General features: G+C 40.3%; 1 protein-coding gene across 3 annotated transcripts in view; it reads right to left on the bottom strand.

Annotated features, from left to right (window-relative positions):
• LOC121595867 (unconventional myosin-Ia) overlaps positions 1–11,056 on the bottom strand; it is a 72,284-nt gene extending 61,228 nt beyond the window's left edge. For 2 of the 3 annotated variants that reach the window (XM_041920194.1, XM_041920192.1), the window contains exons 1-2: positions 10,984–11,056; positions 1,431–1,642 (exon numbers count right to left, since the gene is read on the bottom strand). The gene's annotated coding sequence lies outside the window, so the exon portion shown is untranslated. Of the gene's footprint in view, positions 1–1,430; positions 1,643–2,113; positions 2,218–10,983 lie in introns of all 3 variants that reach the window. The other variant, XM_041920193.1, reaches the window with a different exon arrangement.
• Between the last annotated feature and the right edge of the window lie 12,842 nt (positions 11,057–23,898).

Here is a 23,898-nt window from a genome sequence, read left to right as displayed (position 1 = left end):
CTCCATTATCGTAGTCAGTATCGTATCGTATCGTATCGGAACAATTTTAAGTATTCTCGCTTTCGATGCGGCACAATGCTGTTGTATCTACCACCTCGCTTGAAATTCCAATGCAAAAATTACAAAAACTACTTACGTACCCTACTATTGGCCGACGGGTTCACGGGCACAGCTGAATAGAAACATCGCACACAAAGTGTCCGCTCGTGCCCTTAAGGGACGGATTTTATCCAACCGTACCGTAACAAGCGGTTGGATTTTATTGTATCACGATTGCGAAAGAAAAAAGGTTCTCCAGAGAAAAACATCCCTCCGAGTGATTGGCAAGCCCGTTCCATCCAGATCGGGGCAGAAGAATGATCGCTTAAAATGTCTCCCTGTAGCCTCTTCCCAGGCACCCCCGCACCCTGCTTTTCCTGTGTCGATAATTGCATTCCTCCCTTCTCTTACATTTCCAGCTCAATCTTTTGATCAAATTCCATCGAAAGGAAATCCCTTTCGGGTTGACGTCGAACTCTTCGGCCAACACGTTGAAATTCATGCAACGGACTGTTCAGCTCCATTGAAAGGAGAGAAAAAACCGCCTTCTAAACCCAATCCAACTTCATCCTCTTCCTTCCGGTTCGATCAAACTGAAAGAAACTGGCCAAGCCAAAACACACCACCAAAGTGCGATGGAATGAGAAACTAGCTGAAAAATGTGGATGCGAGGGTGAAAATAATAACAATATTGCTCTCGACGCTATACGCTATGCCCTGAAACCATAGCGATGTCGGTAGGTGTGCAGCGCTTTGTTGGAAGAATACCTGCGAAGGAAGATTATGGGTTTGCAGACCTTCAAGCCACTTCACAAGCCGTTAATATCGTGCGTCACTTATTGGAGGGCGGCGCCTCGATCGACCACTCAAGGCCAAGATCGAACCATAGGGATCGTTTTGGCGGCATTCGGCGATTCTTGCAAAGCGTGACCGTGCGACATACTAACTCTGGAATTGTTGGTATTTCTTTAAATGAGATTATTCGTGCGGTATGCACGCAGAACTGATAGCTTAAATGAATGTCAGCCCCTATAAATGATGGCCTTACGTTTTAGGATGGTTTGACGCTGTTTGGACAATGATAGACTTTAAATAATCGATTGTATATAAAAACCATCCACATTAATGATATTGAGACTAATCGCAGTAGAACGATATGTCCAATGGAAATAGTAACATAATTTACTTACTAATTTTATTTATAATACAATGTGTTTGTGTAACAAGATAACAACATTCAACATCATATTTTACTAGTCTTATTAAATTTGTTGTTTTTTAATTTTATCTTAAACCCCTTCTTTTCGCAATTTTCTCACCGCCGTGTCACGCAAAACATATGAACTATTTACAAGGTAACGAATTTAAAGTACATCGTTTGCATCACTTACCCTCATTAGTGTGATTTATCCTGCTTCCTCCGATCGATTGCCCGACACCATCGCGTGCGCACGCTTTCTTCCTAGCCGGGATGCAATTACTTAATACTCGCGTGCAACTATTTTTCATCATTTAACGAACGCCACCGCGAACAAGACATTTGTTTCACATTTTTCCCTTTGCCGACCGCGTAAATGAAGATGATTTTTTGTTACCTTGCAACCTTTTAGCACGGAAGAGAACAAAAATAAATTCAATTTGCTTACGGAAACAGAAGAAGAAGCAACCCATCCTGCCAAGGGAATTCAGCGCCGTCTGTCTCTTTGAGCGTTAGCGCATGCGAAGGGTGAACACATTTTTCACACTAATAACATCATTTGTTAGTTATAATGCACAAGAAAGCTGCGCTTGCACATGGAGCGCACTACCACGTTTTCCTGCCAGTAATCATAAGAGGATGGGCTAGCACAGAATGCCTGTCTTAAAAGGCGCATGTTGGATGTAATTGACCCGAGGTAAGTTATGTATGCTGTTGTGTGACTTTTCCAACCAATACTGTACGTATCACACACTTTACACAATGATTGGGCACACCTTCATGGGTATATTCTATCATATCACAAGACACATCACATTAACATACTTGAACTTTGCTCTCACATGTTATAATCCGTTGTTGCACAAATAAACTCACCGTGATTACGCACCAATATACACCGTATTGCTTCGAATTACGGACACTTAAGGCAATTTTGACGAGTTATATTTTCTTACTGATTCAAATTTAATCGCCCCTATCTATTTGATTAAAGAAAGTAAATTAAATTTCCAATAAATTTATTCGAAACATTGCAAAAACTCATGAAACTTCATATTCAGAACAGTTTTAAGCTCATGTTTCAAATTACGGACGTTTTGAGCTTCAAAATTTTGTTAATAATCTTAACATTCACATACACACTACACTTTTTATTGTTTTCAACGTCTTTAAAGCACCGAACATCCAATTCTGAGGATCGGTGTCCTCGTAGGTTGACAGTATGACGATCTTATTAACAGTCGATTTTAAGTGCTGTTTTTCACTTGTACTCATAGATACGTTGCACCGAGGTACTGTTGTGCAAATCGACGATCCATCGGCCATCAAGGCATTGGGCACATCTATTTTCAAATATCGTTGTTTTATTTTTATCACTGAATCTTTATTTATGTTATTATCACTGTTTAAAAGGATGTTTTATGCAATCACATATTTACTTGAATTGTCCGGAATTTAAAAAAATATATACAAAATCTTGCCTCGAATTCCAGACAGTATTAAATACGTGTTTTATTGAAATTCAGAGCACAATTTGGTGAAAAAACACTATTGTTATCACGATGAAAACTACTTTCAAAGGTGGATTTTGATATAAGCGGACTGAGCGGCCGCGGAGTTAAACCTCCACATGTTAATGCGCTGCTAAAAACGACTTTTTTTCCAAATTTGCCTTTTTAGATGTACTAGACCAATTGTCAGGTTAATACGGTGGTCAAATTGATCAAGGTCAGAGCAACTGAATAAAGATGGACTTACTAGATCGGTACTGAAATTTGGAAAGTTTGGAAAGTGTCATTGTTTGATTAAATTCCATATAAAAGACTCTCAGCTTAGAAAAACTACCAAATGCGTATTTGTTTTGAAAGATTTCTGAAAAATTAAAATTTTCTTACACCAAACAATTATTGGTATTTGAATCCAGTTTTGGAAAATTTGCACTACCGGAAACATCGTCAACAACCACAGACACGAAGACTATTGATACCCTTAAAATAATGTACTTACTGACATATAAAAGAACAGAAGAAAATTAATCCCTAACTAATTCAGGATTAGGGTAAATGTACCAATAGTGGTGCGATTTGTAGTGGTACAAATGTGTTTTAGTGGATTTAAAATGTCAGGAAGGTAAATTCATGAAAATTTAACACATAGCAATTGTAATATGTTTATCTTTGCAATCACAACCATTTTTACCATGAAACACATCAATTTTAGGAAAAAAAAACATATTTTTGTGACTGCTTCGTTATACCTATAATGGTGGTATGGTTCCAACAGTCGTCGTATTGTGTTCATATAGTGGTGGTAAACAAAGATGCCTCAAAAACAGTGTATAATATCAGTGGAATCAATGGAATCAATGGAATAAATAGCAAGGATTACTGCCATATTTTCGATTTCTTAAATAATTTGATCGTAAAAAATTTATGAAATTTATGAAATTGGTTGATGAAAATATTGACCTGTCGTCAACCCACAGCCGGAAGAGAAAGCTTGATTTGAAGTCAATTTTTCACTCAGCCAGATAAGCGAATTCTAGCCTTTGTTTGATAAATTACTTACAGAAAACTCATTTCTGGTGCTTATTTTAATGAAAACAATACGATATGTCAAAAATATCATCGAAAAAAACTAAAATGTCATGTTTTTATTGATTTTATAACTAAGACCACTATAGGAACATGTCTATTTTGCGTACCTATAATGGCCCTATCGTAAAAAACATTTTAAACACGTAAATATGGGCAAAAGGCAATACATTATACTAAAACAAAATCATTTGATAACAATTATGTTATGTGGTCATGTATAACGTTAACAATGATACGAGTATCGTTATGAAATCCTATGGATTTTAGAAAAATGTTGACACATTTCACAAAATAATTGCTTTTTCGGTATCTAAGTTACGGAATGGCCCCATTTGTCTTTTAAACCCTTTTTAAAAGGCTTAAGAACATTTCACACTAACATAAATAACTTCATTACTTTTAATTTGCCGTATGGACCGTATTTAAGTGCGATACCACCACTATTGGTACTACCACCACTATAGGTACGTTTACCCTATGTATTTGGTATTCGTAAAAAGATATTCATAAAAATGCGAACAGTGAGATTATTGTTGATATTTAAACAATGTAGGGACTTTTAAAGAAATTAGAGAAACTATTCAGATCCCCCACTTAGAGACCAAAGATTGATAAATCCGCCTCTGACTACTTCTACAATGAATTTCGATGTACTTAAATGCATCTGAACCAGATTAGTATGAGTTTTCGAAGAAATTACACTGGCTTCAGTTTTTGACTGAATATGAAGAAATTCAATAAAAATATGTAGCGTGTAGAGTGTTATATACATTATATTATCCAACAATACAAAACAACAACATAAATTGCACAATTTACATTTTCTGTACGCCTCCTAATACATTCTTTCAAACGTCATTCCGATTAAAACAAAAAGTGAACGCTGTACATCTATGCGCTAACTTGCACTTTTATTTAGCAGAACAGAAATAAAACAGATCAGTAGTGCTAACTAAACACCACCACAATGGTATGATCTATTTTTATACTAGCTCGTCCAATTGATCCAACCTGTTTTATCGTGTAGAAAGCATGTCTGTTTCCTTGATTCCTTTTCCACAACCCGAAAGCCCGCTGGAAGAGATCACCGAAGACTCCAATGGCATTACGAGCCAGGGACAAAAAACTGTCAACTGTTTTGATGTATTGTCCCCTGGTACGACGTCACCTGGACTCATTCATCAAGATACACTTGCTGGGTCGACACCTCACAGGCGGAACAAAAAACCGGCCATCCGAAAACGATACGATCGTAGGAGAGCGAGTTCTTCGGAGTTGCCGAAACTATCCAATATCTGTCCACAGTCGAAGATTTACTGAAGCGGCCTAGTACGAACCACATGTCTGAAACCGCATGTCACAAAACCGGGGCTGATTGATTAGTCTGAACTAAAAGACAAAGTAATTTGAAACCGTGTTTTAGGTCTTAGAATTCTGAGAATTGGGCGCAAGGGCCGTGTTTGTTTGCTTGTGACATTTGTCGATAACCTTTGTTTGAGGTTTTAAATTATGTCACAATGATTATCTGTACAATGTTGAGTGTAACAAAAATTAGATAAAATATAAAGTATAATATAGTAAACTAGATTTTAAAAATTGTTATCATATTTTAACATGTTTGGATATTTTTCCGCACCCCGTTCGTAAAACAACTTTTACGAAAGAGGAAAGATTGCAACCTATAACATGCGACCAAAACAGAAACATCTGTTCATCTCAACCATGTCCTAACCAGTTAGGATGTTATGTTAGAAAGCAAAACATATTTCTTCGTTTGTTGCCAAAACGAAACATATCGTTAAGCAAACTAACGACCAATATCATGGCAGATTAAGCTGCTCATCGACGTCGTCCAACCATCGATCTAATGTTTCGTTTGACGATCGTCCTACGATTCCCGTTTATCCCGGTTGCAGCGCAAATCCGTTTGCTGATGAGGTCTCACGCACTTACGATACAACCCAAAAGGGAACGAACCAGTGCGCTGATCCTCCCGGTCATAACTAATTCGACGATTGACAGCATTTGTCGATCTCGTTTGGCTTCATTCATGTGGCTTTGGGTTGCGCCGGTTGCGCGGGAAACCTGTACTATACGAAACTCCACATTCCTGTATGCGTCCGTGTGTTTACTGTCAGATCTTATTAAGCCGTATGACAGATCCGATGATAGAGTCGACCCCGGTCTACCCTAACTGACCTAACGCGCGATCGCGACAATGAAGCGTGACGAAATTTGGTACCATTTTGTTCGAGCGAGGTTTTTGAAATATTATCGAATCATGTTTTCTGTTGCCTTGATTACATACAGATCGATGCCGGTAAGAAAACCTGTTACAATTTTTATTCGAAGGCGATGGAAGTAAATTTTTTTTATTGTAGCAAAGATTATGTTTATTAAGTTCAAAAGCATTTGTGAATTTTACGCTACACACAAAAGAAATATGGTTCGATAAAACAACATAAAACACTCCCTGGCTTCCCAAATAAGAAAAGTTTTTAACTCGCAGAGTCATTTAGCTTGATCCTAAAGTATTCCATATTGCTGCATTATTTTTCGTTATGCACACTGCAAAAATCTTTAGCAATTAACACGTCTTAGATAATTTATTTTTGTTTATACCCCAATTTAAGGGAAATATCTCAATATTAAGATTTTATTTTAGCTGAAGTAAAATAAATATTCATCCAATCACATAATCATTACTATTACTGTTCTAATAATCATCTGTGATAGACATCTAGAACTGTCGTTCTATCTCGAAACCATGGTGGAAATTATAAATAACTCCATTAAATACCTCGCAGCGTAGCGGATGGGAAAAAAGCTTCTTCCATTAGCAGCAACAATTTATTGACAGCATCGCAAAGCGTTTAGCAGCGGTCAGGTTTTCCTTTAAGGTAGCAAATCAAACAAACCGTTCAGCGTTTTCTGGGCGTTCAACACAACCGGCACAAGCCAATTAGTTTCCATCACGCGACGGGTGGCGCACAGATGGAGCCGGATTCTATGACAAACCAAATCAAACGAACACCAACAAACTACGCCGATAGCAGCCAGCCACGCTCGTATCGCACCCGTTTGGTGCTACACACGGTGCGCCGTTGCGTCCAAATCGTATCAAATAAAGGCACAACAGATAAAGAAATTTCCGTCCAGACGGGACCATTTTCCCCGCGATGCGCTCAGTCTGTACGTACGTACGTCAACCAGGGGTGCCAATTATGGCCATTTGGAAAACGCATTCCATACCGGATTGGTGCGGTGAATTCCCTCACGGTATAATCCATTCTTTCGTTTCACTTAAAACATTGAAAAAAAAAACGCAAAACGAGCACAAACCACAAACGCGGTGTAAGTGTCTGCTACGTAGCATCCGTCATCAAATCTACCGATGAGTGCTTATCAACACAACCGTTAACAAAGGCCTGGATTGACAGATTTGGTGCGCGTAGGAAAAAAAACACAAATGATTGATCGTAAATCAATTTGCAGGCCAAGTTCCCACAACGCTACCATGTACTTATGAAGCTATGTTTATGACTGTGTATGACCGTCGCCCCAATGTATCAAGTCAAGTTATCCCCCTTCCAGCAAAACGAGCATGAGGTCAGTTTTTATCATCACTCAATTACCATTCAGATTAAATTATAATCATTTTTCAACACTTTATAGCTCCAAATCCGCCCAACGATCATTTCATAGATGGCGTTTGCTAATTGATTGTGGACCTCCACACACGTCGTTTCAGTTCTGCTATACCCCACTCATCGCCCGTCGCGAAATCAAACAGCTTAAGGCCGTCCACACCATTAACGGTGTTCGCTCGCGGTGGAAGGGATTTATGTCTCCGGCCCTTCGCAAGACACGCATTGCAACTCAATTGCATTATGATTAATGTGGTGCCCATGCGCTCGCGTCGATCATGCTACAGTAGGCAATGCTGCTGTTTCGCGTAAGTCGATCGAGCGTCGCTTTGCTCGCGGACGTTTGAAAAGATTCACGTCGAAACATTTCGCCCGTGGAACTTGCTGTATAGGGCACGTTCCGGCATAAGGCTCCACAGCAGTTAAGGAAATGACCAGCTATGAAGAATGTTGTATGAATCTTCTCAATCAGCCGAGCTGGTAAGGAGCGGAAGGTTTCAAGTTACAAATCATCTTCCCCGTCCTCTTCGACACCCATCTGATCTAAGCCGGCTAGAGCATAGTGGGACGGGTATAAAGTACAGCGTGGTATCGCTCCCACTTCTTCGCGTAATACCCGCAGGTAAACACATTGTAATTATTGCACCCTAATGAATTAATGGACCTCAGCAGTTCGCGTAACGAGAAGGGCGGATGCGGATTTACAGGCCAAGCCTTTGCAATTAGCTTGCCAAAGGATGATTAGATCAGACCGGCCCGTATCGATCGTTCGCACGCTTACTTTTTGTGTTGTGCAAGCTGGACCAAAACGTAACCAGGCGTGGAAACGATCTCTGTACAGCATGCCTCATTGGTTTAAGATAAGATTTATTAGCCCGATCGAAAGGGAAAATCCAATACACTAATCGGATTGAATGGACACCGTGCAAGGAAGGTTCGCGTATGGAATATGAACAACTGTATTCGATGGGCAACATTGTTAGTTTTGAATTTTGCTACTATGTTTGTTGAGCCGCTAGACAGAAAAAAACAATGAGATACCAGCTGTTAGAAAATAAATTACCAAGTAAACTCTGTTCCATGTTTACCAGCTTTACTGGTTTTTAATATTTTCAAACTACAAATACTGAGTATTCTTTCAGTTTGCTCAAAATGATGTTATTAATATTCCATTGCTTATGTTTTGGTTAATAAAACAACGACCATCATTACTGTATTGGAGTTCGTACGAGACGCTATGTCATCGTTTCACATGTACTCATTCCAAATGTCATAAGTAACTATTCCACACCATTTTCCTACAAACCGAACCAACGAGATCTACATGATGTGTACATCCCATTCAATTCTTCATACACTTCGATCGTCTTGTTATTGCCATCACTCCCAGTCAGAGGTATACATGTAATTTGCACCCGACATGCTTCCTCGACGTGAGTTTCTTCACACACCACTCAACCGTACACTCATTCCATGTTCACGTATCAAAACAGACTCGCTGGCCGCCACCGACGCACATGTAATCCTATGCTGCGCGGTACGAGCTTCACTTGTGATTTATACCGTAGCGTTCACTTTCGCGGGATGATCTTCAGTGAGAAAATTTTGTATGCCTTGAAGCCTTTGCCCGTCCCCTCGTTCACTGATACAGCCAAACGCTCGCGGGAGGAATTGTGGTTACGGTCCTACATACGTAGGCGTTCGAAAGGTTCGAAGAAAACCTGGACAAGCGATCAGCCAAGGGGAAGGATTTTCGGGGTGTGCGAGTGGAAAGTAATTTCATTTATTATTTTCCCATCATAAATTAAGCACGGTACCATGGATGGATCCCGTCCTACCCTTGACGATGTAGCAGCAGCAGCACCGGCTCGTCCTCTCCAAATGCACTTTGCTTGCTTTTCCTCAGCTCAGCTCGCAACGCCTCTGGGATAAAGATAAGAAAAGCCAGTGCGAGCTAAAACACCGCACAAGTAAACACAACATACAACAAAAAACCATCTTCCCGATGGCGACCGTGTGGTCAACACTCGGCGGCCCATGTTGACCCCTTACTAGCGTATATCTGCTCGTAAGATCCTGCCTGGTTGTTTTTTTTGCTGTTCACTCCTCTTTTTAGCCCGTTTTGCACGATGTTGTAAAAGACGGCCTCCGACAATATGAGCATCCGGCAACCGAACTGCCTGAACGGTCGATTGTCATTGCCCTGCAGCGGGCGTGTGGTGAAGCTGGTTTTTTGCTGATTGCACTAAACTAGACACGGGTGAAGCGGTTTTAGAGAAAATCCATAAATCACCATCGCGCACCACGACCAAATGCCGGCTGCACCCGGCTGCATGATGGGTTCTGCATCGTGATGTGTGCTTCTTGTCTTTTTCTTCCTACGTGACGCTTTTTTGTCGACCACACTGTGCCGACCAGCCCGAGCGCGGGAATGGAGTCATCCATAATTGGAAGCGAAATTATGCCATTACGAAATTGGCACGCCGATGGGGGGGGGGGGGGGGTATGCTAGACACTCATAACTAAATAATACACATTTTCTAAAGAAAATTTCATTTTTTGCACACTATTCCTTCACCACTGCAACTTAATGAACCGATAACTGCAGTTTTAAGCCATCATTTTCCAATGTAAATATGTTTCATCTCAAGGTGAAAACGAGCCGTATTTAATATAGAATTCGTGATTTGTTGAAATTTGTTCCACCGCAACCCACCTTCCAACGGTCTTTTTGAAAAGTTTAAATCAGGATCGGTGGATTAATACCACCAAAACTATGCCGGGCGGCTCGTGATGAGATTTGAGGGATTTATTTATGGCCTTACAACCGTATCACAAGTAGCGGACGCATATCAATATTAACTAACTCATTTTTTCCGACTGCCATAACCAGTACACTTTTGCACAATCGTGGCTATGCCAAACATCACGTTTCTCTGATGGAAGAATACTTTTCTGCATTCTTCCCATTCGCATCTTTCGGCTTGTTGCTGTTTACCGTTTTCGCGTTACACTTTTTAACCTCTAATGCATTCACCATACTGACCACTGGCCATTGAACGATTGTGATGGTTGCACGGATGAGGAACATTCCTAAGATAATAAACCTTCATTTATCCTTTTTTTCGGTATTCACACTCGTTTACACTTCACTCAATTTTTATCCATATATATCACAATTCCGCAATTATGTGCACGGTTGTAAACCACACCCTATATTGTTGTGAATCACTCAAATCTGATTGCTTATCCAATTGTTGTGCATTTTTTTTTGATAACATCACCAAGTTATCAGATCACTTGTATTGTAACATGCGTCTAATCGGAGCAAATTACACAAAACCAGATTGATGACAAAAGCGATGCAACAGCCAATTGTGTAAGCCACTGACTGCCAACTAAACATAATTTTGATCTAGATTTTCGCAAGAAATTTTTGTCACTGTTTTATACTAAATATACTACACGGCAATGCGTTTCAAATAAACACGTTCCAACGTACCAACGAAAACACGCGTCAAAAAATTAGCTCTACACGCAACAGCTCCGAACGTTGATACGGTTGAGAATCATCTGACTGTGGCTGCTGCAAGATCCATCCGCCAAAGGCCAGAGAGTTTTTGCCATCGAAACGATGTTCTCTTTACGATGGTCTTGCGCTCTTTTTTCTCTCAATTCGTCGAATCGAGCGCTTACGATGCTTTTGATGCTCTTTTTATGCTTCTCAGCTCTCATGTCGGTGTTGTTTAGCAGGCGCACATCAAACAAAAACAGAGAGCTGGTGTTCGGTCACACCAGCTGTTTGAGAATCGCTCCACCTGTATTTCAGCGCGAGAGCATATAAACATCAATAGATACAATTTATGATTTCGGCTTCAAAATTGATTAATTTTAAATTCCATATTTCGTTGACCTTTGATATTACTTTGCATACTTTTTTGTGGTTTTAAATGCACACATTAACATACAGAGAAACATAACCGATTGATATCGCGCACCACTAGATACACATGGTAAATCGTTCGTCACGATTGCAGCGCTTAAGCTCACCTTATCCCGCCGATCTGCGTAATGTCATACATTAAATCCTACTTTATTCATATCGCAACCGTTAGACTGTCGACGTCGTTCTTACCCCAAAACCGGTAACCATTGCTTGAGGCCATTGCAACTCCCAACCATTGCATCGAAACCGGATACCAAAGTTCTCAAAGGAGTGGGGACAAATTGTGCAACCTTTGCTTTGCTTCCGATTGGCATTTCCGAACACAGCCGATATATTTATAAATCCCGGCAGTTGACGGACGGCCGAGGAAAGTTCAAATCCCGCATGATGCATGATGTTTATCTGCACTGAGTGATGTTTGTATGATGGCGGAAAACGAGAAGCGAACGAGCTTAGATTTTATCGCTGAAAATGATATTCATGTTCGATATAAATAAATGTCATGATTCAAATGAACGGTTTAACTGATTTGTGTTGCTTGTATTACTATGATCCGTGAAGTGCAATAAACATGCATAAAATAGCTATAATAGTAGTTGGTCAAAAAGAAAGAGTTCTATGACAAATAGTACCAAACTTTGTTTTGAATACAATATTTCGAATTTAAGAATAAAAATACAAGCTTCATTTCATTTGAGCAATGCATATAATAATGTTCTTTCTCTGAACTGCAATAGAAAGTGTTGTTAGGTTTATTTCTCATTTTAATTAGTACCCTATTTAAAAGCTAGAGCCAGTCTCTTTGATGTCAACTGCCTTGAAATACGACTAGCACGATACGATAACCTGCAGCAATAAGATAATTTTTCTAATTCTGAATTAAATTTTGCAAAAGTCTCTCACGTGTATGAAATAATTACACCATAAAAAAAGTTTTATAACATTCAAGATTTACCGTACTTCAGTGTACCTAGCGGCATTTACATAAATAAAAAGATATTTCAAAAAAATATATATATGGCTACCTAGTTTGTTTATGAATGTAAAGCAGTATGAATAATGTATAGCTCACTCTAGACAGGCACTAATTTCCTCCAATTAAAATACCCGATGTCACCATTCCAAAGCTTACCTTATTGTCATTCTCACTCGCAAATTAATCCGTTCACATAATAAAGTAACTTCTCTCGCTTCAATGATGATCGTGGGTGAATATGCACAGCAAATGAAATTTCGCGTGTATGCTTTTCAACAGAACACGGACTGTTGTCTCTTAGAAGTAGATTAATTCATCTGGCAAACCACGAACTTTCAACACGTCTGCTATTTACTTGACAAATGCTATTACTCACCGGTTGGAAATGATACGTACTAAACGTTAACTGGAACAACGTTTGAAATCAACCCTATAGCTCGCTTTTGTAGTTTACGTTGAATGCGACAGGTTGAAAAATTAAGCCTCCGGAAATATTCATTCTACGGAGTAAAATGTTCATCGTTTTTCTCACTTGAATGAACTAAATCTCACGGGGTTATAAAATGTTTGCTTCCTCGCATTGTGCCCCTCCAAATGCCTTTTATCCAATACTCTTGATGCCATGCGAAGTACAACCGCGAGAACGTATTTTGCACTGAAGCAGGAGAGGATAAAAAAAACGCAAAAAGTAGGATGAATTATTTTCAAAAGTCAAAAGAATTGAAATAGATAACAAGTTGAAGTCTGGGCGATAAATGCACAAACGCCTAACGCGGTTACGAAACGAAGCGTCCGACATAGCAGCAAGCAGTTCGATTCGGTACCTAAAGAGATGAAAAAATGAACACCAACTAAAGCACTTTGACCGCTCAAACGAGTTGTTTGTTCTGATGCGGCAAGAACGTGGAAACACGTTCAAAATGAGCGTTTCCTTAATGCGATAGGAATTCACTTCCTTATTGATGAGAGATGTTTTACAAAGCAAAAAAATGATACCTTAAATACAGATAGTCTTCCTTGGAGATGCAATATCATGCCAGATAATTTGTTGTCGAATTACGCACCTTATTGCTGGTATAATTTATGAATGAGCACTTGCATTAGGCAAACAAGTTCTGGAGATCAAAGTCAAAACTGAAAGAGGTGCCTCGGATAATCTGTCTAGCTACGCATCAGTATTGGTGATATTTTGAGCGGATGTTTTTTCTATTCTTCTTTACATCCGATGTTGTGTTTTCTTTGGTAGGAATTGGGATTTTGTTGCATTTACTTTAAAACAAGAATCATACATGTAAACGTAAAGTTTTTTTTGTTACTTCTTAACATATTCGATTTTTAATTAAATAAATGGTATTTTTTATCAAGTAAATTAAAATATTAAATTTATAAACAATTCGTCAAACAGCTTTCAAGGTAGGCTGGAGCAACCGTGTATCGTATAGAACATTCTAAGCGAGTAATAAAAAAATATTAGCACCAAAACCTCATTGGCATTATACATCTTTTGTGGCGAAATGAATGTGCTATAGTGGTACCGTTTTACTGCCCCTTCCAAACCGCACCATGAGCCACTAACCCAAACTGTCCACCTTTTTACACCTCTTCAGCGGCAACGTTTACGGTTGCAAGCATTTTACGGTTCATTTTGACCACCCGCCTCTAAGCTACATACTGCCGCAAAGCTCTCTGAAGCTTACGCCACCATGATTCCCAAAAGAACATCCCAAAAATATCGCTCCAACAAATGGGATCTGAGCCGGATAGGTCCTAAATGATTGTTGGTTTTCGTTTGCGCCCGGTCGCTGGATTGAAAATAGAATTTACAATAGAAAACATAATTATACCCTCCGCCTATGGCCTCGTCCGTGACCAATGCAGGTTCCAACCGTACGCACACGAGCACACCGAAGGTTGCGGTAGTTGATGAAAAAAGTGCAAATCACTTACGGTAATAACAACTTGCATGGGCTTGTGAGTTGTCCTGCTTCCAGAACGGTAGTGTTAGAGCTACCGTAGACGAAAGCAACGATCGCGCTAGAGATTAGCGGTTTGATGCGTGTCAAACTTAACGCCCTGGAGTAGATTCCTCAACACAATTGATCGTTATGGGCCTCATTTCTTTAAACTTACAATTTTACCGGACAAGTTTCTGTAACTTTTCTTGCATTTATCTTTAGAACAAATTCACTACCAGTATTGATAACAACTATGAGTTTAAATTTCTTCTTCTAAGTTTGAATATTTATTAAACAGAACACCGTGCCCATCGTTTTAAACCAATCAAAAGCATTGTACATGAAACATTGCTAATTGATCCCGGCTTACCACAGGTAGCCGCTCATTAGAATAAATAAATCAGTGGGATATCCCTTGTTGACGGTACACAATCACAACCAAAAGCAAGAAATAATTGAATGCTGCAGAGCCCTCCCAACGATCGACACCAGCATGAAAATGAAAATAAATTGCAAACGTGATACATATTTTGACATCAGGTGGAGTTGAATCGCTTCCAGCCACTTCATTCCCCTTTTCATTGCAGAGCCTCAGCAAGAACCCATTTTCACGGACATTATCGCCAAGCAACGGGAGCGAAATCATCATTCCACCAGCAACACCTGCCCATCGCCTTCGGTGGCACTATTGGTGTCGTAAAGAATAACACTTCACCGTGTCGGAACGCCAACATAAGCTGCAGAACAGTTGGCTTCTTTTAGTTTTTGCTTTTACCTTCAATTTCCTTCGCATACTGGATAACATTGTATGCTAGTAGAAAAACATGTGAAGGCTCGCCAAACTTTCGATTGGAATGCATTTATAACGCTGGAGTGCACCGTCCAAAGGCGCAGCTCTCTTGGTTAGCATCAATATATTTAAAACCAACCCTTATCGTAACTATTTGCTTTTCAAATTAAGAAAATTCGCATACAAATTCCGAATTCTCCGTTTCTATCCGCCCCGTGTCGTTGCATTGAACAGGCATTTTGAGCAGCTCACAGGAAGTATTTTAATGAGATTTATCTACGCTGAGTCGTGCCTGTTTGGTGTAAAAGACTATCACATGTTTGCGTCAATTGATCGAACCTCCGATTACAGGTTCTTTAAATGTTTCTCTCTTGGGAAGGAAAAATAAAATTAACAGAAGATTTCACAAACTAATAACATCTCACAAGTAAATCTAAACGAAAACATATTTGCGGAACTGAATACAACCAATGCATGATGTACATTTCATTTTTCAATATTCAATATAATTGAATTCATTTATTGCAATTATTGTTAAATTGCTTACACATAAATGATACAGTTTAATCTTCGGCCTTATTCGTTTGATTTACATTGTTTGTAGGATTTGTCATCGATGTACTCTCTTCGCATTGATTTGTTAACTGCAATAACTTAATGATTATTTTTATTATTAAAAAGCTTTCGACTACCTCGTTTCGTGAATGAAATGATACCATTCCATTCTGACTACCTTGATTGAAAGGCAGATACGATCTAAATCATCTGCTTAGTAAAACCATGGGAGTTGCATACTTTCTACCAATCGGCTCGCCGGAAGTAGGCGGGCGGGATAAAAATATTTCCAATGTCATAAAAAAACAGATATCGTGTGAAACCTTTACCAACCGTGACACACTTCAGCATAGGAAGCGGAACATGACTGCAGAACAGGTGTTAACATGATCATTGCGTTTTCTTCATCCACACATTTCCGAACAAACATGATCGAACGATCATGCAAAAGTCCTTGTAATAAGGAACGTTACGACTGTAAAAGCGTTGTAATAATATCATATTTATGTAACGAGTTTCATGTTTTGCATATAGAACCAGAGGCATAATGAAGAGTGCGCTTAAATATTTATTTCATGTAGATTGAGCTGTACGATTGTAGGTTTGGGTGCGTTCATTCAATAATGCGTTTGTATTTAAAAGGAAATATGAAATTAGTTCTGCTTATGTGTAGAAATAGAAGTTTTTGGTTTATATATACTTATTATGCTTATTAAGAATGAAAATGAGATAATTTGTTTTTGTATCTTAACAATCTTTTTGCCAGTGGCCTTTTTGACACAACACACGTAAGTGGTTTATGTTTGTCTAGTCCTATTTGATAAACTGGACTAACAAAGCTTTTTCCATGTTTTTCAACTCAAGTTATGGTATGATCAGAACACTCACACTCGTCCAAAAAAGCCATACCAGGTACGATGAAGAATAATGCAAAAAATTTATCCAAAAGAGCTTACATGCGAAGCCACGGCACAAAGAGAGAGGATTACCCACTGCAGCACTAATGTTAAACAAGTGAAGCTTTGTCGCGGCATGGGAAGTCATGAAACAAGAGAATCGAACGCATTAGCATACAAATGTAGCGCTCTGCTCTGGATTCTAGTAAATGAAAGCAAAACATATTGTCAATAACAATATGAATATTTAAAAAAAACTCACTCTCGCAACATGCTTCCTCAGTGTCAGATGCATTTGCACTACGATAATAGAAATGTTTGTACAGCTATCATAGCTGTGGATGCTTTCACAAACGGACTTTTTTTATCCTACAACACAGCAGCAGTTTAGAGCGAAATGAAGGTTTTCCGTTCCACATAGTCTACATCGTGCTGCTAGTCATTTGTTGTACAAATTGATTTTATGACTACACCGAGAGAAAGGAAGATGCTTATCTATAGGGAGCATGCTGCGCATCTATCTATGATGCAGCGACGATCCCGTGAGATAAGCGAAGGTGTAAAGTTTAACTTCTTCTGCGATGCTATGATCGTAAACCAACTGTTCAACGAGTAAGATAAAGTCATCACTGAGCAGGTGCTTGGTAGTGGGAATCAAATTCATTTGTTTGACGTTTCCATTTGATATACATTCAGGGGTGGGATGAGAAGGCTGGTATACTTTTCCTATCGTAACGTGTATTAAACATATTTAGTCGTGGTATATGTATATTTATCATTTTTTGCTGAGTTCCTTTTCTCCATTTAGTCAATCCTCCATCAATCGATCCTCGAACATTGCAACTATTCTAGAAACAATAATTCATGTTTTAAATGAACGAAAATTTCCACATTTATCAAATAAACTTAATTATGTTATGTTATATTTGATAAATGTAAAGATATATGCTACATTGCTCACTCAAAATTAAACAAAATGTAATTTTCTTTTAGTTGATAAAAACTAATTTGCAAATTAAGTCATAATCGTAAAAAAGTCTCATTATTTGGAGCAATAACCGGTCGTGGAGTTATACCACAGCAGCTTCAATGCTGTATATGTCTACCGACAGCAGAAGGGCTCGATTCGTACGAGGCTTGGTCTAATACGGACTGTGCCACGGACCCCCACAATAGATTGATTATTTTGTTTACGTTTACGTTAAAAAAATTATTTTGTTACGTTACATAAAAAAATAATTATTTATTTACTTATCCGGCGCTACAACCGCTTTGCAGTTTTGGACTCCCTCAGGAGTGTCCGAAACCGCTCACGATCTCACGCCTTCATCTGCCAGTCCGTTATCCCGGCCTTAATGGCGGATGCCTACATGCCATCTTATCACCTCAATTTGTGCCTACCACGACTGCTCTGTCCTTGTGGACGGCCTAAAAAAACTTTACGGGCTGGGTCGTCCGTTTCCATGCATACAACATGGTCAGCCCATGAGAGCCGAGCTTAATGCGCTGCACGACAGTGGGGTCGCTGTATATATCGTATAGCTCGTCGTTATAACGGCTCCTTCATTGTCCTTCCACATATTCGGGGCCTTGTGAGCATTTTCTTCTCGAACGTGGCTAAGAGGGTTTCGTCAAATTTGGACAGTGTCCATGTTTCAGAGGCGTATGTTTTTCAGCTTCCATGCTATTATCGCATGCTGACCTTTGACCCGCGATAGGTGAATTCTTGGACGACTTCAAAAGTACGCTCACCTATCTGTACGTAACGCCTACGTAAGTTTAGGTTTGTTATTGGTAGGGGCGCTGACGTTGCCACCATCAGTTTGGTCTTTGCTTCGTTTATCTGCAATGCAAGGTTCTCTGCCACCTGCTCGATCCCTTGGTAGGCTTCTGCTACATAGGAGAGCCGCAGACCAATGATGTCTATATCATCTGCGTATGCCACGATCTGGGTTGACTTACAGAAGATGATTCCCGTAGTCTCCATCCTTCAGCCACGGATGGCCTTCTCTAGCGCTAAGTTGAATAGGGGACAGGCAAGCCCGTCTCCCTGGCGCAGACCTTTGGTGGTAACAAAAGGCCCTGAGAGTTTTCCATCCACCTTCACCGGCAAGTGACGTTGGTCATAGTCACTTTAACTAACCTTATCAGTTTGGCTGGGATACCAAAAGAGCTCATAGCGATGTACAGTTTTACACTGCCTATGCTATCATATGCGGCTTTGATGCCAATGAAGAGATGGTACGTGTCGTGTCTGTATTCTGCTATCTTCTCCAAGATCTGCCGCATGGTGAAGATCTGGTCAGTGGTTGATTTTCCGAATCCTCGTTCGTTTCGACCAATGTACTACCATTTTCATTACTGTGGTCATGCAGACTGTGACAGCCAGTGTATTGACAGTACATTGGCTCCCTACCGACTTTTACAATGGTAGTCCCCCAGGATGATGTTGAAGACATGCCTGGGACATCTATGGCTTTTGCGAGGCGGCCGTAAAACAGGCCCTTCTCCTCTTCCTCTTTGTCTTCAGTAGGGACGTAAACGTTTATGAGGCCTGTGTTACAATATTTGCCACGCGTGTGCAGGGTGCATAGCCTATCCTTTATGGCCTTGAAATCAATGATTGCGGGTTTCAGCCGCGGATCTACGGCGAAGCCCGTTCCGTGTTAGCTCTTCTTACCATACCTGTTGTGCACACCGTTCCCTAGCCACCGAATCTATTGTTGAGCTACGAGGTTCAAGCTCAGTGTGGCTAAGGCATCATCTATTTGATTCAAGGCTCCGGCTCTGTATACGTTACGTTCCATGAGCCCGTTTTTAGCGTAGTCCTGGGGTATAGCGGATGGTCGGTATCGTGATATCCGTTTCACATTCTGTTCTGTGTCTGACTTCCTGTTCCTGTTATACAAAATTAATTACGAACTTATAAATAAGAGGAAATCTAATAAATAAATGCATCTGACCCTTCAAAGCCGAACGACACACGATACTCATCTCGATCGTTCCTGTGTAGGCTAGAAACGTGGACAGTTCAATTTAAGTGGATTAGCCGAATCCAACCCAACGGCGGTTTTTAAACCTAATACGATGACCCGAAGACACGCTGTACCTCTAATACGCTGATTCGGGGTTTCGCGGATACGTGGTTTTCTACATTGGACAGCTCTTTGAACAAATTGTATTGATTTTATTAATTTTCTTTTTGATCTAATTTCGTTTGAATTCTTTAAAAAGGTTCACATTAGTAATCTTCAGTCAGAATTTTGACTTCTTCACGTCAAACAATTAATTTTGTGATTAAAACCACCCAATTTCATAACATTAGCTACATTTTGGCTGGCATCCGCGAGATACACCTTTTCTACCCGTTAATCATTGATAGCGTAGCTCGGGAACAACCTGTATTTAGTACGATTTCTTGTTTTGTTCTAAAACATAATTTTTACTTGTGTGCAAGCCTGGTTCAGAATATTTGCATTCGCATACCGTCAGATGGCGCTGTTACCCAACCAACAATTTCAAATATTTTCGACATTGTATGTACGTCGTGTGAACGTTCACCCGACGTCGGGTGGTCGTCACATTTAAGTCAATATACGACGAAGCGAATTTTTTTTAAACGAAAAATGCCACAATTATGGCAGAAGTATTTCGCCCGTGATTTTTGTCTAGGACAATGGCCATAAAAAGTGGTTTAAAAAGTCGATACTATCTCTCCCCCTTACTCTTTCCCTGTGGGTACTTGACCTTGCCTTGTGTGCTTGACTTGGTTATTGTTTTTTTATCTTCCCGTTTTTTTGGCTGCTTGATGCATTGCGCGTTAGCCGTCGTTCGAATCTGGATTTGATTAGTGTGCAAGTTGTCGTCATGATGTATGAATAGATTTACCGTTGGAGTTATTGGCCGGATCGATCGGATGCATGCTGCGTACGGGTTTTATATTGTTTGTTAATGCAGTTAGTTGCACTTGTGAATAATAATAATAATAATTAAAATAATAGTATTCATAATCATAATAATAATAATAACAATAATAATAATAATAATAATAATAATAATAATATAATAATAATAATAATAATAATAATAATAATAATAATAATAATAATAATAATAATAATAATAATAATAATAATAATAATAATAATAATAATAATAATTATAATAATACTAGTAATAAAAATAATAATAATAATAAATAATAATAATAATAATAATAATAATAATAATAATAATAATTATTATTATTATAATAATTATAATAATAATAATCAATCAAAGGACGATTATCAATGCAAATGCACACAGCACATCATGTGAAGCGAACCAATGCTTAAAATTGTCAAATATTCAAATGATGGATGATGTCTTTGAACATATTTTTCTTTTCATTTTTTATTGTTTTTATTCAAAAATGCACAATTCCTCCAATCCCCCCCCCCCCCATCTCCATCCTTCCCACATAATAGGGAATACAGTTAAGATTTAACCTCCATGTTGTACCGTCTTCTTCCTAATTAATGGGGGCTCCTCTCCGGAAGAGAGAAAGGCACGTCTCCCCTGCCTCTCGCTCGATGCTGTAAGCGAGCAGGGCTTGCCTCGGCTTAACTGGCGCACGCTTCTCTCGCTCGTATTACCTGGCTTGCTCCTTTTCTAGCTTTTTTTCTAAAACGCATCATTGTTGCGGATGGTGCTGCGCGGCCATATCGCTATCTGGAGGGTGGCATTGAGAGTTGTGTTCTAGCCCTTCTAGCTGCACTCGCCATTGACGCAGCATGCGTAAGTAACGTTTATGCTCTATGCATTGTCGATAGCGCTGTGGCTGCGCTCGGGGATTGGCTGTGGCGACCGGCCCCCCGGGAGCGTCAAATGCCGGTGGTGCAGCCGAAGCCACGCGCCAGCTGCTCTACGCGTTCCCGCATTATATGGAAGGCTTGGCTGGTTTCGGCTGCCCCCTGTTGTCGTGCTACCCTAACACAACACAACAACATACCCGTCCTAGGTTCAGGCCCCGTATGGTCCTAGTGGCCCAGGACTAGTTATCCTGCTGTCCTGGAAAACCAATTATTAACAGGTAACGTAAACTTGCACGACTTAACAACATGCTCGTCTTCGGTTCAATCCTCGTGAGAATCGTCTCTCGAAGCAAGGGCTAACTAACCGGCAGCCGGCGTAGACCGGCATAACCGCGTAGGGTGCTACGCAAAGAAGAAGAAAAACAGGAGATTCACGCCCAAGAGTGATTAAGGTAGGTAGCAAAGCAATGGTTGTTGTGTCAAATAAGATAAAGGTAAAGAAACTTTCTACGATCCTTCGCTCATAAGATTGATGTGGATTATACTTTCGATTTCACTTTTGACATACATTTCATTCCAAAGTGTGGCTGGAAGGAAGAACATCGACCTACAAAAAATGCATGCCTGTATGTCCTTCCCGTTCCTGTATCCTCCCTTCAGCTCGCTTCGCTCACGTCCTCCATTGTTTAGAACCCATCGTCGCTTCGGAACAATGCTCACTGCTGCACGCTACCCACGCCTTCATCTTTTCATATCACCTCTTCGATTATCACCCTTCCCACTCTTGTTTGCCCCCCTTTTCCTTACTCCTTTCCCCCTTATTTCCTTTCTATTCGTGTTGCTGTTCAATAAGGCTAGCATAGTTCAGGATGTAAATGTAAACTAAATGTAAAATGTAAACTGTATTTGGCGTGCTTAAGGCAAACAATAGTAAGGTGCGGGAAGAGGCGGTTCAACCAGTACCAGCAAACTAAGCGGTCGCGTGGGGCCCCAAGGAGGGGAACCCATCCCCCCACTCGGAAGTAAAAGTACTTCGCAATCCTTCTCTGGTTTAGAATTTCTCATACAACTTCTCGCCCGACACATACGATTGGTCAACTTTTGTGACCCTTTTGTCAACGCATAGGGCCTCCACTCGTGCTAATACGCCGCTCGTGCTAATACTCGGGTCGACCTACCGGGTCGGAACCATCCGGATCAATTGGGAGGTGCGATTCCTTTCCAAATCAATGCTCCCACGAGACGGAATGGTACCTGCCAAACTACCTGGCGCCCCGCTGACCACATATCGGCGTTCCTTGGAACCACGTAGTCGATTACAGCTCGTGGCCGATAAGACTCCACAGCTCCCTGCCATCTGCATACCAAGCCAAATTGTCTCCCGCAAAAATTTTCTTCTTCTTTTATATGCCGAGCATTGCTTGTGCTCCTTAGCCGTACGGCTCCCTAACCGTACGGCTCGTTAACCTTACTAAAGTCACGTTATCGGATTGTCGGTTCTTGCTATCGGGGGAATGGTTCGGATGGGAATCGATCTCGTATGGCCTCGTAGGAACCGGTCTCGTTGTGATGATCGACTGGTTCAAATGAGTCGCTACGCGTGTTGAATAGAGCAGCAGAGTGACGATTAAAACCATTCTGCCGTTTGGTTTAGAGGGTATTCTTCTTCTTCTTCTTTGGCTCAACAACCGATGCCGGTCAAGGCCTGCCAACACACTTGTGGGGTTGGCTTTCAGTGACTTATTGATTTCCCCCCATAGCAGGATAGTCAGTCCTACGTATGGCGGCACGGTCTATTTGGGGCTTGAACCCATGACGGGCATGTTGTTAAGTCGTACGAGTTGACGACTGTACCATGAGACCGGATTAAAGGGTATACAATATGCGAAATTTAATTGTTGCTCATCCGCATAAAAAGTTTACCACCATGTGTTTACACACATCATAATACTGTGTTTGTGGTTGTGCTAATCACAAAACGCTTTCCGTACAGCGTGGCACATAAACTGGCACAAATTTGTGCAGAATTTAGTGTGCCAGAGCCATTGTTTCTAACAATTTCCCTTTAAATAACTAACGGATCATGAGGATAATGATCGTTCGCAGCCAATGCCACGCACGGTAAAAACAAGGAGAAAGAAAACTCCCTCTCGTGCGAGAAAGAGCAGAAACAACCAAACCGTAGAGCCGATAGGATTGTGAGAATGCGACAAGGCATCATCGACTGTGAGCGAGAGTGAAACAGAAGTCAGAACCATAAACTTCCCATCCATGATTTGGGACCATCATTTGGGTGTGTGTCTTCGCTCCATACAAATGAAAAAAAAAAAAAACATTTTCGCTAGGTCGTAAATCGCGGCGAAACCGCCTTTTGCGGATAGGAAGGGTACACACGACGTCGAAAATATTTGAAATTGTCGTTTGGGTAGGCTCGCAAGCTCTTTAATGCGAGGGCTCTGGTGCTGTGAACTTGTATGGCGTGCGAGCCCTCGAGCGCCCTCGC

The sequence above is a fragment of the Anopheles merus genome, chromosome 3R (assembly GCF_017562075.2).
Source record: "Anopheles merus strain MAF chromosome 3R, AmerM5.1, whole genome shotgun sequence".
Classification (NCBI taxonomy): domain Eukaryota; kingdom Metazoa; phylum Arthropoda; class Insecta; order Diptera; family Culicidae; genus Anopheles; species Anopheles merus.
The sequence above is the reverse complement of the archived record's forward strand: the minus strand, read 5'-3'. Positions and strand labels throughout refer to the sequence as shown.